This window comes from Hemitrygon akajei, chromosome 5 (assembly GCF_048418815.1).
Source record: "Hemitrygon akajei chromosome 5, sHemAka1.3, whole genome shotgun sequence".
In the NCBI taxonomy this organism is placed as follows: Eukaryota; Metazoa; Chordata; class Chondrichthyes; order Myliobatiformes; family Dasyatidae; genus Hemitrygon; species Hemitrygon akajei.
Genome location: NC_133128.1, coordinates 104,503,196 through 104,518,993, shown reverse-complemented (window position 1 = coordinate 104,518,993; position 15,798 = coordinate 104,503,196). Strand labels below are relative to the sequence as shown.

General features: G+C 46.1%; 1 protein-coding gene across 1 annotated transcript in view; it reads right to left on the bottom strand.

Moving 5' to 3' along the window:
• The window catches only part of lrch1 (leucine-rich repeats and calponin homology (CH) domain containing 1), a 502,659-nt gene extending 495,469 nt beyond the window's left edge, over positions 1-7,190 (bottom strand). Inside the window, exon 1 of the mRNA XM_073046169.1 lies at positions 7,099-7,190. The gene's annotated coding sequence lies outside the window, so the exon portion shown is untranslated. The remainder of the gene's footprint in view (positions 1-7,098) is intronic.
• Positions 7,191-15,798: the final 8,608 nt, after the last annotated feature.

Sequence of the window (15,798 nt, the reverse complement as noted above, 5' to 3'; positions counted from 1 at the left end):
TTTCTTCTGGATAGCAGCTGCAAAGAGGATGTGCTGGAACCTTGAAAAACATGGAAAGATAAACCCCAAGGCCAGATGAGTTATATGCAAGGTTATATACGGGAAGCAAGGGAAGAGATTGCTGTGCCTTTGGTGAAGATCTTTGCTTTGTCACTGGCCACGGGAGTAATACCAGATGATTAGAGAGTAGCAAATTTGATTCCTTTGTTCATGAAATCCTGAGAATTAAAGACCCATGAGTCAGGGTTCCAGTGACGTCATCATCCAGAATGGCAGCTTAAGTCAATAGCTCCTCCGGAAAAAACGTATATTTTGCCCCATTAATCCACCAAATATAAGATCTTTCAAAAATATCTGAATTGATAAGGGGGGCAAGAATGGAGACAAAAAAGCATCACTGCGGAGCCTATGGATGACAGGGGTGCAGTGAGTGGCTCTCCCACCCAAACACGTGGTAGCAAGGCTGATGATAGGCCTCGTTCAGGCGAAGCAGTAAATATGATAAAAAATTCTAGAGGAGATATGGGAGTTCCAAAAAGATATAAAACAGCAACTAAATGACATCAACTCAAAGCTCGCCAACGTCAATCAAAAATAGCGGTGGCAGAGACACGAATTGCGAAGGTGGAAGATCACGTGCAAAACATGGAACAGATATTAAGTAAGATGATAAAAATATTAAATCAACCAGAAAGTAAACTGCTTGACCTGGAGGGAAGATCATGACGGAAAAATATCAGGATATACAATGTTCCCAAATGAGCAGAGGGTTCGTCTATGACAGAGTTTGTACGAAAGTTGCTACGGGACACGCTAGAGATTCCTTTGACTATGGAGCTTGAAATTGAGAGGGCGCATCGTGCCCTGTGGCCTACTGGAGACCAAGAAGATAAGCCATGCTCAATAGTAATTAGATTCCTTCGATACAATACCAAGGCGGAGATTCTACGAAGGGCCTGGGGTAAGAAGAGGGTGTTTTTGGATGGTAAATTAATATATTTTGATCAAGATTACCCCCAGTGGTCCTGCAGAGACGTAAATAATACTCTGAAGTAAAGTGAATATAAAAGCAAGGAAAGATTAGATTTCAAACCCCATACCCTGCTAAACTTCGAGTGTTTTATGAAGACGGGACGCAACTGTATCAGACAGTGGAAGAGGCGACAACAGACATGAAGGCCAGAGGGTTGCCCATCACCGTGATGAAACTGAGGGAAAGCCTGGCTGAGCAGTTATCCCGCTCTGCTTGGGAAATAGTGAGAGAATCGAGAAAGCAGAGGACAGTCAAGAGAAGTATATCAGGAAGAGACTGTGAGTTTTCTGAAGACAGCTCTCACCCCCTCCAGAAGAGCCATATGGTTTGGTTAACTTTAAAAGTGTTAGGAAGCTAAACGGAAGCAAAAATAAACAGTGATATACCTATCTCAAGAAATACTTATTATAATGTGGATTTTATATTACTCAATTATTCTTTTTTATTCATTCATTCACTCCTTTTTCCCACCTAAATGAGAATATATATATGGGAGGAATACACAGGGAAATCTTTTCTGTGTAATGGATATAGATTTGTTCACTTACTTTTATGGGTACTGCAATGGGGGCCCTCAACTCACAGGTAGGAGGGACTATCCCCCACAGCTAGATGTTTCCTCAAGCTCAACCCAGGACATTTTCTACTAGAGACCTCAGCCTTGGAATCACACCTTTGTTGCCTTTTTTAAATTATTCACGTTTCTTGGTTCTTATTTGTTCAGGGAGTAGATCAATTAAGTGTTATTCTGATAATTTCAATGATATATTGACAGATAAATACATATGGCTAAGGACAAAGTAAAATTCATTTCTTTTAATGTCAATGGGCTGTTAAATCCAATCAAATGTAGTAGAATTCTATCCAAAATGAAAAAAGAATAAGCCCGTGTAGTATATTTACAGGAAACTCACTTAGGTGATAATGAGCATGGAAAACTAAAGAGAATGGGCTTCACTAATTTGTTTTTCTTCTCATATAAATCAGGACATAGGAGAGGAGTTGTCATTCTTATCTCAAGCAAGCTAAATTTTGAAAAAGTATTTGAAATGGAAGATAAGGAAGACAGATATATTCTGGTAAGAGGGAATATAGTCGGAAATTCAGTTACTCTATTGAATATATACGCACCCCTGGTAAGTGATATTAGTTTCTTTCAGAAAATTACTAATATTATGGTAACAGAAATAGAAGGTCTCCTGATATGTGGCGGAGACTTAAATTTACAATTACAACCAAAGTTAGACTTTTCCAATAGAAAAATCTATGATACAAAACCCTTACATAAGAAAGTTAATACACTTTTTAAGGATGGTGGTCTAATTGATATATGGAGAGACCTTTTCCCCAACAGAAGGGATTACACTCATTATTCTGCCACCCATTCTGTATATACAAGAAAAGACTATTTCATAACATTTAGAAAAGACAAAGACAAAATAAACACCTGTGGAATTGGGACAATAGATGTAAGTGACCATGCACCTATATATTTATCTGTTGATTTTGACCTACAACCAACGAATACTATTTGGAAACTAAATTGAAGTCTACTCAATGATCCCTACTTTGAGGTACAAATTAAAAAAGAAATCGGTCTTTACATAATTCAATTATAATGGAGAGGTTTCACTACCCATTCTATGGGATATCCTGAAGGCTGTTTTAAGAGGGAAAATTATAGCGTTATCTACATATAAGAAAAAAATAAGGAATAAAACATTAGAGGAATTACAAAATAGGCTGAAGGAACTAGAAAAAAAACACAATGAATTTGGCACAGGATACATTAGAGGAAATTAAAAATATTAGAAATGAAATTAATAGTTTGGCTACGCAAGAAATCAGGAAAAATTTAATGTTTCTGAAACAGAGACATTATGAAAGTGGATCTAAGTCTATGAAAATGCTGGCGTGGAAACTAAAAAAACATAGCAGAAAATACAATTCATAGAATTAGGAATCTGAAAACAAAAATGATAAAAAATAAGCTAAGTGAAATTCAAGAAGCTGTGGTGAACCACTTTCCAGTGCACTCGAACCGGCTCACAAAATGGCACGTGCTGGCAGAGAGGCCGGCCCCAAAAAGGGCGCCAGGCTTTCTTCACCAGCAAGGGGAAAAGCCCGTGCATGGGACGGGACTGTGAATATGTGCCCCCTACAGCATTCCCGCCTGGGGAGGGTGGAAACGGGAAGGCTTAAAAGTGAGGCCGCGAAGTTTGAATAAATCTTTTATGCAACTGCAACTCACCGTCTGCATGTCGTTATTTAGCACACTGCTACAATTGGTGATCCCGATGGCCCAAACGATATTTGGACTGAAGATGAAAAACGCCGCATCTGTTCATGCAGTTTCATTAAAACTGCTAAGCTTCTGGATGCTGTAACCTCACCTATGGTTCCAGCAAGCAGAAGCCCAATTCCACATTCGGCAGGTAACCCTGGATTCCACACGTTACTACTACGTGGTGAGCTCCCTCGACCAGGAGACAGCCGCCCAGGTTGAGGAGTTCATACAGTCGCCCCCAGAGGACACCAAATACACAGCATTCAAAGCCCTGCTCATAAGGACTTTCAGACTCTCACGGCGTGAGCCAGCTGCCCGCTTACCGCACCTGGATGGTTTGGGAGACAGACCGCCATCGGCATTAATGAACAAGATGCTGTCCCTGGCTGAAGGACACAAGCCCTGCCTCATGTTTGAGCAGGCATTCCTAGAGCAGCTGCCCGAGGACATACGCCTGCTGCTGTCCCACGCGGATTTCAGCGACCCCCGGAAGGTGGCAGCCCAGGCAGATGTGCAGTGGAATGCCAAGAAGGAGAGTGGGGCGTCCGTCACACAGATCACCAAGCCACGCGCCCAACAACAGACCAGACCTGGCCCCACAGCAGAGCCCACAAAGCTCAGAGGCAGGAGTCCGGAGGCCAACAAACAATGGTGCTTCTACCACCAGTGGTAGGGCACAGAAGCCCGCTGCTGTAGCATGCCCTGCAAGTTCCCGGGAAATGCTAGGGCCAGCTGCCGCTGATGGCTATGGCAGCTGGCCATCAGGATAGCCTCCTGTATGTCTGGGACAAACAGTCGGGACACCGCTTTTAGGTCGACACTGGAGCTGAGATCAGCGTCTTACCTCTGACGAATTACAACACCCACAACAGAGAACCAGGACCCACCCTGAGGGCTGCAAATGGCAGCACAATATGGACCTACAGCACCCGTACGGTGTGGCTACAGTTCGGCTCCAGCCAGTTCACGTGGGGCTTCACACTGGCCGCTGTGGCCCAACCACTCCTCGGGGCAGATTTTTTGTGAGCTCACAGCCTGCTGGTCGACCTGCAAGGGAAAAGACTGGTACATGCTGAGACTTTTCAAACGTTCTCCCTGGGTGAAGCCAAGTTGCCGGCCCCACACCTGGACTCCATCATGCTGTCCGAAAACGAATTCACCAGAGTCCTGGTGGACTTTCCATCAATTCTGGCACCGCAGTTCACGGCAGCCATGCCCAGACACGGAGTAGAGCACCACATCCCGACCCAGTGACCACCCCTCCACGCCCATGCTCGAAGGCTTCCCCCAGACAAGCTCCGACTGGCGAAGGAGGAGTTCAAGAGGGTGGAGGAATTAGGGATCATACAGCGGTCCGACGGCCCATGGGCCTCCCCCCTGCACATGGTGCCCAAAACAACAGGGGGCTGGAGACCATGCGGCGACTACTGCAGACTGAACAAGGCTACAACACCGGACCGCTACCTTGTGCCGCACATTCAGGACTTTGCAACAAACCTGCACGGCGCAAAGATCTTTTCCAAGGTGGACCTCGTCCGGGGATACCATCAAATCCCGATGCATCCAGACGACGTCCCCAAAACGGCACTCATCACCCCGTTCGGTCTTTTCGAATTCCTCCGAATGCCGCACAGACGTTCCAGCGGCTCATGGACGCAACCTGGACTTTGCATTCATCTATTTGGACGACATCCTCATAGCCAGCAGTAGTCGTCAGGAGCATCTGTCCCTCCTCCATCAACTCTACGCCTGACTGAGTGAATACGGCCTAACAATCAACCCGGCCGAATGCCAGTTTGGACTCGACACCATCGACTTCCTGGGCCACAAGATTACTAAAGACGGGGCAACCCCTCTGCCTGCCAAGGTAGACGCGGTCCGCCACTTCCCCCAACCCAACACACTCAAAGGCCTGCAGGAATTCGTGGGTATGGTGAATTTCTACCACCACTTCCTCCCCTCAGCAGCCTGAATCATGCGCCCCCTGTTCACCCTGAAGCCGCCTTCATTAAAACCAAAGAAGCCTTGGTGCAGCCGGCTGGAGCTCAGGCACCGTGGCGCAGAGGCAGACCTCCCAAACAGAGGCCGACTCAGACTGTGAATATTGGGGGGTGTATCGCCGGTTCTGGGGGGGGGGGAGGGTTATGTGGTGACCCACTTTACAGCGCACTCAAACCAGCTCACAAAATGGCACGCGCCGGCAGAGAGGCCGGCCCCCAAAAGGGCGCCAGGCCTTCTTCACCAGCAAAGGGAAAAGCCCGCGCGCAGGAAGGGACTGTGAATATGCGCCCCTTACAGCATTCCCACCCAGGGAGGATGGAAATGGGAAGGCTTAAAAGTGAGGCCATGAAGTTTGAATAAATCTTTTACACAACTGCAACTCACCGTCTGCATGTCATTATTCCAACGCTGTGTGTAGCACACCGCTGCAAAGCTTTTGAAGTGCTTTACGAAACTCTATGTTCCAAAGTTCCAGGGGGAAGCATAACTCAAATTGACACCTTCCTGAATTCTCTACAGTTACCCACTTTAAGTGAAGAACAAAATAGAACGATGACTGCTGACATAACTGAAGTTGAACTAAAAGCTGCAATTAAGCAAGTCACCAGGATCAGATGGATATACGGCAGAGTGGTACCAAGAATTTAAAAATGAGTTAATTCCTGTCTTACTCCCTACACTGAACTGGGCTCTAATAAAGGCAGAAATGCCACCCAGCTGGAAGGAAGTGATAATCTCAGCTATACCGAAAGAAGGCAAGGATAAAATGGAATGTGGGTCATTTAGACCAATATCCGTTCTTAATGTAGATTATAGATTATTTACCTTCATCATGGCCAAACGATTAGAAGAGTTTCCACCCATACTGATACATAACAATCAGACAGGCTTTATACAACAACAGCAAACACAAGACAATATACGAAGGACACTTCACATTATGGATCATATACAAAATAAAATCGAAGCAATCGTGATAAGCGTGGATGCTGAAAAAGCATTTGATTTGGTTAATTGGAATTTTCTTTACAGAGTTTTACATAGATTTGGTTTCCATGACACAATTATTAAAACTATACAGGCACTATATGACAACCTTACTGCTAGGATTAAAATCAATGGATATTTATCAAATAGTTTTACCCTAGAAAGGGGCACGAGACAGGGTTGTGCATGGTCACTGCTACACTTCACATTATATCTGGAACCATTAGCTCAATACATCAGACAATAATGAAGATATCAGGGGAATTACTATTAAAGGGATAGAGCATAAATTGGCCTGTTACGTGGATGACATTTTGATCTATCTAGGGCAACCAACATACTCTTTAGCTAAATTGATACAATCCTTTCAACAATATGGTCAATTATCAGGATACAAGATCAACATAGATAACACTCACTTACTTTCATATAGCTATAGCCCACCAAGAGAAATTGAAAGTAGATATCCCTGGGCATGGCAGACAGGGTCTTACAAATATTTGGGCATCATTATGTCAAAAGATTTGGTGAAATTATCAGAATGCAATTATCAGCCTATATATAAAATATTAAGAAAGATATACCAAGATGAAACCTAATTCCTTTTTTTAGTCTCAGTTCAAGGATTGAATCTATTAGAATGAATATACTGCCCAGGCTATTATATCTCTTTCAGACCCTAGCAATAGAGATTAATCAAAATCAATTCAATGAATGGAACAAAATGTTATGTATATTTGGCAAGGTAAAAGGCTAGAGTTCATCTCAAAACTTTTTAATCTGCTCTCACCTGCCCGCTCTCAATGATATAACCCAGGAAGCTGACCAAAGGAACGTGGAACTCACATTTCTCCGCCTTCACAAATAATTGGTTTTCCTACAGTCTCTGGATGACTTGACGGACATGGTGGATGTGTTCTCCGGGGGTTCTAGAAAATATCAGGATATCATTGAGGTAAACAAATACGAACTGATTAATAAAGTCCGTCTGTATGTCATTAATGAGGTCTTGAAAAATGGCGGGAGCACTGGTGAGGCCAAACGGCATGATCAAATATTCAAAGTGGCCCAGAGGTGTATTAAAGGCTGTCTTCCACTCATACGCCTCCCCACCCTGACTATATGGTAGGTGTTACGAAGGTCCAGCTTTGAGAAGATGGTGGCTCCACGCAGTGGTTCAAAAGCCAAACTAATGAGGGGTAGAGGGTACTTATTATTAACTGTTATACTGTTTAGGTCTCTGCAATCAATAAAAGGATAAAGCGACCTGTCTTCCTTTTCTACAAAGAAGAAACTGGCATTTACTGGGGAAGATGAAGAACTGATAATGCCCGCTGCGAGGGACTCGCTGATGTACTTCTCCATGGCCTCTCTCTCCAGTCGGGATAGGTTAAAAAGGCGACTGGTGGGTAGCGGGGCCCTGGGGAGAAGGCTGATGGCACAATCATATGGGTGGTGCGGAGGCAGGAAAAGGGCCCGTTGTTTACTGAATACCAGTCCCAGGTCATGGTATTCTGTGGGGACTCGGGACAAATCGGGTGTTCCGGGACAGGCGGGGTCATGGTAGCTTCCCTGGGAGATGGGGCTGACCGCAGACAGTTGGCGTGGCAAGACCAGTCGATGTGGGGATTGTGTTGGGTCAGCCAAGAACCACCGGGGCTTGAGGTGACAGAATGAGACTGAATTGTGTCTCCTCCCGATGGTTGCCGGATAGGATCAAGGTCAGGGGTGGTGTACAGTGGGTCACCTGAGCCAGCAGTTTTTCGTCCAGGGCCCGGGTCTCCAGGGGGGTAGTTAGCGGCTCATGAGGTTTTCCAGCCTGGGAGGCTATGTCTTCATCCAGCAGATTACCCTCGGCACTGGAATCCATCAAAGCGGATAGGGACAGAGACGGTTGTTGGTAATTCATGGTAGCCGGGATCTGCTCCCGAGTCTGGAGGGCTGAAGGAAGTATTGTCCGGCTCACCAGGACCCTCTTTTTCACTGGTGAGCTCTTCCTTTTGGCCACTGAGGGCAGGTATCCCGGAAATGTCCTGGCTGGCCACAATAGAAACAATCCCCAGCTCTCCACCTCCAAAGTCATTTGGCTGGGATGAGCCAGTTCCATTCCAGCTGCATCAGTTCCTCCCCCAGGGTGGTGGGGATGGTCGAACCACCTCCTGTAGGGCCTCGTCATTCCACTCTGAGTCTGCGTCTAAGCTTCAGAACTTGATGGAATACCTTGCTGCACTTCGCGAACCCTGACAAAGAGTTGGCAAGTGTTCAGTGGCGTCCTTACCATGAATGGGTTGTTCGAAGACCTTCCTCGTTTCAGCAACAGAGGAGGAGAAGGAGGACAAACCTCTGGTTGGTTATCCCATATCGTGGTTGCCCAGGCCAAGACATTGTTTAAAAAGGGTTCTAGAAGTAAGCCTAGCAATTATAGACCTGTCAGTTTGACATCAGTGGTGGGTAAATTAATGGAAAGTATTCTTAGAGATAGTATTTATAATTATCTGGACAGACAGGATCTGATTAGGAGTAGCCAGCATGGATTTGTGTGTGGAAGGTCATGTTTGACAAACCTTATTGAATTTTTTGAAGAAGTTACGAGGAATGTTGACGAGGGTAAGGCAATGGATGTAGTCTATATGGACTTCAGCAAGGCCTTTGACAAAGCTCCACATGGAAGGTTAGTTAAGAAGGTTCAGTCGTTAGGTATTAATGCTGGAGTAATAAAATGGATTCAACAGTGGCTAGATGGGAGATGCCAGAGAGTAGTGGTGGATAATTGTTTATCGGGATGGAGGCCGGTGACTAGTGGGGTGCCTCAGGAATCTGTTTTGGGCCCAATGTTGTTTGTAATATACATAAATGATCTGGATGATGGGGTGGTAAATTGGATTAGTAAGTATGCCGATGATACTAAGGTAGGAGGTGTTGTGGATAATGAGGTGGGTTTTCAAAGCTTGCAGGGAGATTTATGCCTGTTAGAAGAATGGGCTGAACGTTGGCAGATGGAGTTTAATGCTGAGAAGTGTGAGGTTCTACATTTTGGCAGGAATAATCCAAATAGAACATACAGGGTAAATGGTAGGGCATTGAGGAATGCAGTGGAACAGAGAGATCTAGGAATAACAGTGCATAGTTCCCTGAAGGTGGAGTCTCATGTAGATAGGGTGGTGAAGAAGGCTTTTGGAACGCTGGCCTTTATAAATCAGAGCATTGAGTACAGAAGTTGGGATGTAATGTTAAAATTGTACCAAGGCATTGGTAAGGCCAAATTTGGAATATTGTGTACAGTTCTGGTCACTGAATTATAGGAAAGATATCAATAAATTAGAGAGAGTGCAGAGACGATTTACTAGGATGTTACCTGGGTTTCAGCACTTAAGTTACAGAGAAAGGTTGAACAAGTTAGGTCTCTATTCATTGGAGCATAGAAGGTTGAGGGGGGATTTGATCGAGGTATTTAAAATTTTGAGAGGGATGGATAGAGTTGACGTGAATAGGCTGTTTCCATTGAGAGTAGGGGAGATTCAAATGAGAGGACATGATTTGAGAGTTAGGGGGCAAAAGTTTAAGGGAAACACGGGGGGGTATTTCTTTACTCAGAGAGTGATAGCTGTGTGGAATGAGCTTCCTGTAGAAGTTGTAGAGGCCAGTTCAGTTGTGTCATTTAAGGTAAAATTGGATAGGTATATGGACAGGAAAGGAGTGGAGGGTTATGGGCTGAGTGCGGGTAGGTGGGACTAGGTGAGATTAAGAGTTCGGCACGGACTAGGAGGGCCGAGATGGCCTGTTTCCGTGCTGTGATTGTTATATATCCCCTTGTAGCAGCCCCATGATGTACACAATCTTGGATTTATCTGAAGTGTAGGTACATGGCTGTAGCTCAAAGACCAGAGAGCATTGTAACAGGAAGGCCCGGCACCTCCTTAGGTCCCCAGTTTAGGGCTCTCGAGGGGACTGTGTTGCTGATCCCAGGGGTGACACCATCCCGAGTGGTGTGGTTTGGGTAGTCGGTATTCTTGGAGGGGACAGAGAAAGGGAAGCGGAAATTCGGTCCACCTGTTCACTGACCTTCCGTACATTCGTGGACAGCGTCCGAAGGTTTACCGTGACCTCCCTAAGTAGTTGGTTGTGGGCGCCCAGTAGGTAGCCCTGACAGGTGAGGGGCTGTTGTACGAGATCCGTGTCTGCTGGGTTCATTATGGCCAGTTCGTTCTGTTACACAAGTGTGGCGGTGGACGAACCCAAGTGCAGAACACTGGCACGGAGACAGAGTTGGGAGGTGTTATTGACGTAGCAAGTGTGGAATCGGTATCCAGGAGCAATGCTAGACTTAGAACTGGCAGTCCTAAGAACCATGAAGTGAGGTTACTCACATCAGAGTCGACCAATGAACTGGCAGCCCCTTGTTGTGATCACAGTCTATATCCTACATTTTCTGATGGAAAGCAGGTGTGTGTAGTTAGTGGAACTCTGGGAATGATTGGAAACTAAATGAGGGGATTGAGGCCCAATTCCTGAGGTAAATAGCAAGGTGGCGGATTGCCAGAAGGGACCATGCCAATGGAGGAACAACACCTTATATACCAGCTGGGTAGCCTCCAACCTGATGGCATGAACATTGACTTCTCTAACTTCCGTTAATGCCCCTCCTCCCCTTCTTACCCCATCCCTGACAATATTTAGTTGTTTGTTTTTTTTCTCTCTCTCTGCCCATCACTCTGCCTGTTCTCCATCTCCCTCTGGTGCTCCCTTCCCCCTTTCTTTCTCCTGAGGCCTCCCGTCCCATGATCCTTTCCCTTCTCCAGGTCTGTATCACTTTCGCCAATCACCTTTCCAGCTCTTAGCTTCATCCCACCCACTCCGGTCTTCTCCTATCATTTCACATTTCCTCCACTACTTTCAAATCTCTTAGTATCTTTCCTTTCAGTTAGTCCTGACGAAGGGTCTCGGCCTGAAACATCAACGGTGCTTCTCCTTATAGATGCTGCCTGGCCTGCTGTGTTCCACCAACATTTTGTGTGTGTTGTACCATGACACCTGTACATGTTCAGCACAGCATTGTGGGCTGGAGGGCCTGTATTGTGCTGTAGGTTTTCTATGTTTTTGTGTTTCTATTAAACAGTTTAATACATGGCTAAGGAGTTGGCGTAGGAGGGAGGGCATAAGATTTTTGGATCATTGGGCTCTCTTCTGGGGAAGGTGGGACTTGTACAGAGGGGTGGTTTGCAACTGAACTGGAGGGGACTAATATCCTAGCAGGAAGGTTTAATGCTGCACGGTGGGGTTTAAGCTAGAGTTGCAGGGGAATAGGAACCAGAGTGCCAGAACAGTTAGTGGAGAAGTTGTGGAGGCAGATGTTTATAAGATTTCAAACCAATTTAGGAATCAAAAGGTTGAGCTTGGTGTGACTAGTGTCCTGAGCTGCATATATTTAAATGCATGTAGTGTAGCAATGTGCTACACACAGAGCTAGAAATAATGACATGCAGTCTGTAAGTTGCACTCCAGACTAGTTTATTCAAACTTCAAGGCATTGGCTTTTATGCAGTTCCGTTCCAGCCCTCTCTGGCAGAAATGATGTCAGAGGTGCATTGCAAAAGTGTCTTCCCGTGTGCGGGCTTTCTCCCCTTGCTGGTTAAGAAGAAGGCCCAGTGCCATTTTAGGGCTGGCCTCTCTGCTGATGCATGCGCCATTTTGTGAGCCGGTTCGCCTGCGTAGAAAGTGGGTCTCCACAGTAGTATCATTGGAAAGACAGATAAGAATGCTGAAGATGAGGCAGCTGGTTTATAAACAGAGATTAAGAGTAGTAAGGAGAGTCTGTAGATAGGGCCTAGTTAATAGGCAACAGGATGAGTTGCAAAGTAAAAGGCGGACAAAATCGAAAAGGGTGAATAAAGGACTGAAGGTGTTATGTTTGAATGCGCACATTATACAGAATAAGGTCGATTAGCTTGCAGCACAATAGCAGATCAGCAAGTAAGATGTTGTAGGCATCACTGAATCATGCCTGAAAGAAGATTATAGTTGGGAGTTTAATGTCCAAGGATACACATTTTGTTGAAAGGACAGGCGGGAAAGCAGAGGGGATGGTATTGTTCTGTTGTTAAAAAAACTGAAATCAAATTATTAAAAAGAGGTGACATACGGATGGAAGGTGTTGAATCATTATGTACAGAGCTAAGGAACTGCAAGGATAAGAAGTCCTTGATGGGAGTTGTATACAGACCCCCAAATGTTAATGAAGACATGGCCTACAAATTACAACGGGAAATAGAAAATGCATGTCAAAGGGCAATGTTACAATAGTCATGGGGGACCTCAATGTGCAGGCAGATGGGGAAAATCAGGTTGGTGCTGGATTCAAGGAGGGGGAATTTCTAGGTAACTTTTTAAAACAGCTCATAATTGAACCCACCAGGGGATTAGCTATTCTGGATTGAGTGTTGTGCAATGAACTGGAATGGATTGTAGAGTTTAAAGTAAAAGGACCTGTTGTGATGGAAATGAGACAGATTCTTTGGGTCTTAAAGGTAAGAACTCTGGGCACACAGTTTTGGTAATAAGGAATTTATTTACAAGGGGAGAAAAGCTTGGGAACAACACATGCGGCTACAATATTCGCACAAACACGCTTAGAATAGACGAGATGGGAAAAGTCATGTCGGCATTACAATACACAGGAAACATGATGTGGGGACAGAGTACAGGTACACATACAAGCAGGGGAAAAGTAACTACAATACCTGCCACCCCTTGACTAGGGCAGGCACGGCTCTCTGCTAAAGGGACAACAATAAACGCTCCCACAACCCTATTCAATGCACACCCTACCATGTGTCTCCAGTGTTGTTCTGCAGTCTTCAGCCTGGAGTGAAGCAGGGTGGTCCCTCGAAGATGGCAAAAAAAGATAGCAAGCCAAGCACATGTAGCACCCTTGGAGGGTCCAGCCAAGGTGATTCACTGGGGGGCCAATGGCTTGGTGCTAGACGGGTTAATCCAATTGAGGTGGCCAATGGTTAAGTGTGCATTGATTAATTGGGAGGGGTGAAATGTTGACTGGCAGGTGGTGTGACTTCTGACCAGGTGAGGGCAGTGCTGTCATGTGACAGACATGGCTCTCTGGATACAGTCCACCCCTCGGAGGATGCACCACACAGCCAGGACACATAAGGGATAGTGAAAACAATATCAACATATACTAGAAGGAACCATTTCTATACAGCTAAATAAAGGCAGACGCACTGTTAATAATTTGGCATGCACAACATAGTATAAAAATAGCGATAATGGTAAGAATGAGTGCAATGGACCAGTGGAGGACAGTTTCCCACTACCCCCCCTCCCCCAGGGACCCAAACGGCCACCAATTTCCCCATGAGGTGTTGTGCTGAAGGAGATGGTCCCTCGATTTTTGAATTTTAGCCCTAATGTGAGCAGCCAAGTGGGTGATGTTGCTAGACTCATCAGGGATAAAGGTAGAGCATTCCTTACTGCACACGTTCCACCATCAGCAGCGAGTAGGTATTCCAGTGCCATTCAGTTCTGAAGGGCAACCATCCTGACAGCCGTCAGTTCTGCTGCCGTTCGGGTGAGGGCATCCTCCGTGTGTTGCAGTGCCACTGCCATCTCGTTGGCCAGAGTCTCGAGCACACTGGTCACCTGGATCACCTTCCGGGACAATCGGGCCGCACCATAACTGGGAAAGGCTATCATCCAGAACCTCTCCACCTCTGTAATGGCCCTCTTGTCTCAGTGGCCGCTGTACGCCGGGTGCTCCCCAAGGTCGTTCAGGGGGTGGATGAGGAGCACCACATATGCTGGAAAGCAGCAGCCACACCAGCTGGTGGGGAGCCACGGGTAGGCGCGGTGGCCGCAGGTCCAGTGGGTCCCGTTCAGGGTCCAGGGAGCTCCAAGCTTAGCGGCATCATCGGCAGTGGTCACTGGGGCACCCGGGTACCAATTTCGCTGGCAGTCGCTGTGACCAACTGAAAGGTTGGAAGTGTGCTCATTGTGGAGCCTACACCAGCATTCCATGGGTCTACTCAGTGGCTGTGGGATAACTCTGAGGGTGGGGACTCAAGTGGAGGACAAATTGTAGGGAGGGAAATACCAGTTCCTGAAGCCCCCACCCCATTGGGGATCAAGGGAAGAGATGTTGTGTAGTGGGGAGGAGAGTGGTGGGGGACTGCCAGCATTGCCCCCCCCCAAACAGATATACCAAAACCAGCAGGAGCAAACAGTCTGTGTAAACAGTTCATCTCGACGTCATACAGCGGGATCCGTGTGAGTGGCAGCGCATCATCGGTGTGTGCTGGGCCCGCAAGCAGATCCAGCAGTCCGATCTGTTGGTGTTGCAGGAAAACTCGTAAGCGACCCTGAGGAAGGTGTTGGCAGCTGTCACGGAGCCGAGCATCGCAGCGACCAGGAGGGATGACTGAAGTAGCACCATTGTCCTGTGGGGGGGGGGGGGAGGAAACTCACTCCCGTCTGGTTAAATGCTGGGTATGTATCCAGGCCAAATCACATTTACCCGGAATGGCAAACCAGTGGGTGTCCCCTGGATCGCGCGTGACAATTTCTCCCTTTTCTTGGGGGGACCCTGTGGCTGTGTTATCCATACTAGATAACCATATAACTGTATAACAATTACAGCACGGAAACAGGCCATCTCGGCCCTTCTGGTCCGTGCCGAAAGCTTACTCTCACCCAGTCCCACTGACCCGCACTCAGCCCATAACCCTCCATTCCTTTCCTGTCCATATCCCTATCCAATTTTACTTTAAATGACAATACCGAACCTGCCTCTACCACTTCTACTGGAAGCTCGTTCCACACAGCTACCACTCTCTGAGTAAAGAAATTCCCCCTCGTGTTACCCTTAAACTTTTGCCCCCTAACTCTCAACTCATGTCCTCTTATTTGAATCTCCCCTGCTCTCAATGGAAAAAGCCTATTCACGTCAACTCTATCTATCCCCCTCATGATTTTAAATACCTCTATCTAGTCCCCCCCAACCTTCTACGCTCCAAAGAATAAAGACCTAACTTGTTCAACCTTTCTCTGTAACTTAGGTGCTGAAACCCAGGTAAAATTCTAGAAAATCTTCTCTTGTATTTTCTCTATTTTGTTAACAACTTTCCTATAATTCCGTGACCAGAACTGTGCACAATACTCCAAATTCGGCCTTACCAATGCCTTGTACAATTTTAACATTACATCCCATCTCCTATACTCTATGCCCTGATTTATAAAGGCTAATATACCAAAAGCTTTCTTCACCACCCTATCCACATGAGATTCCACCTTCAGGGAACTATGCACCACTATTCCTAGATCACTTTGTTCTACTGCATTCTTCAATGCCCTACCATTTACCATGTATGTCCTATTTGATTATTCCTACCAAAATGTAGCACCTCACACTTACCAGCATTAAACTCCATCTGCCATCTTTCAGCCCACTCTTCTAACAGGCCTAAATCTCTCTGCAAACTTT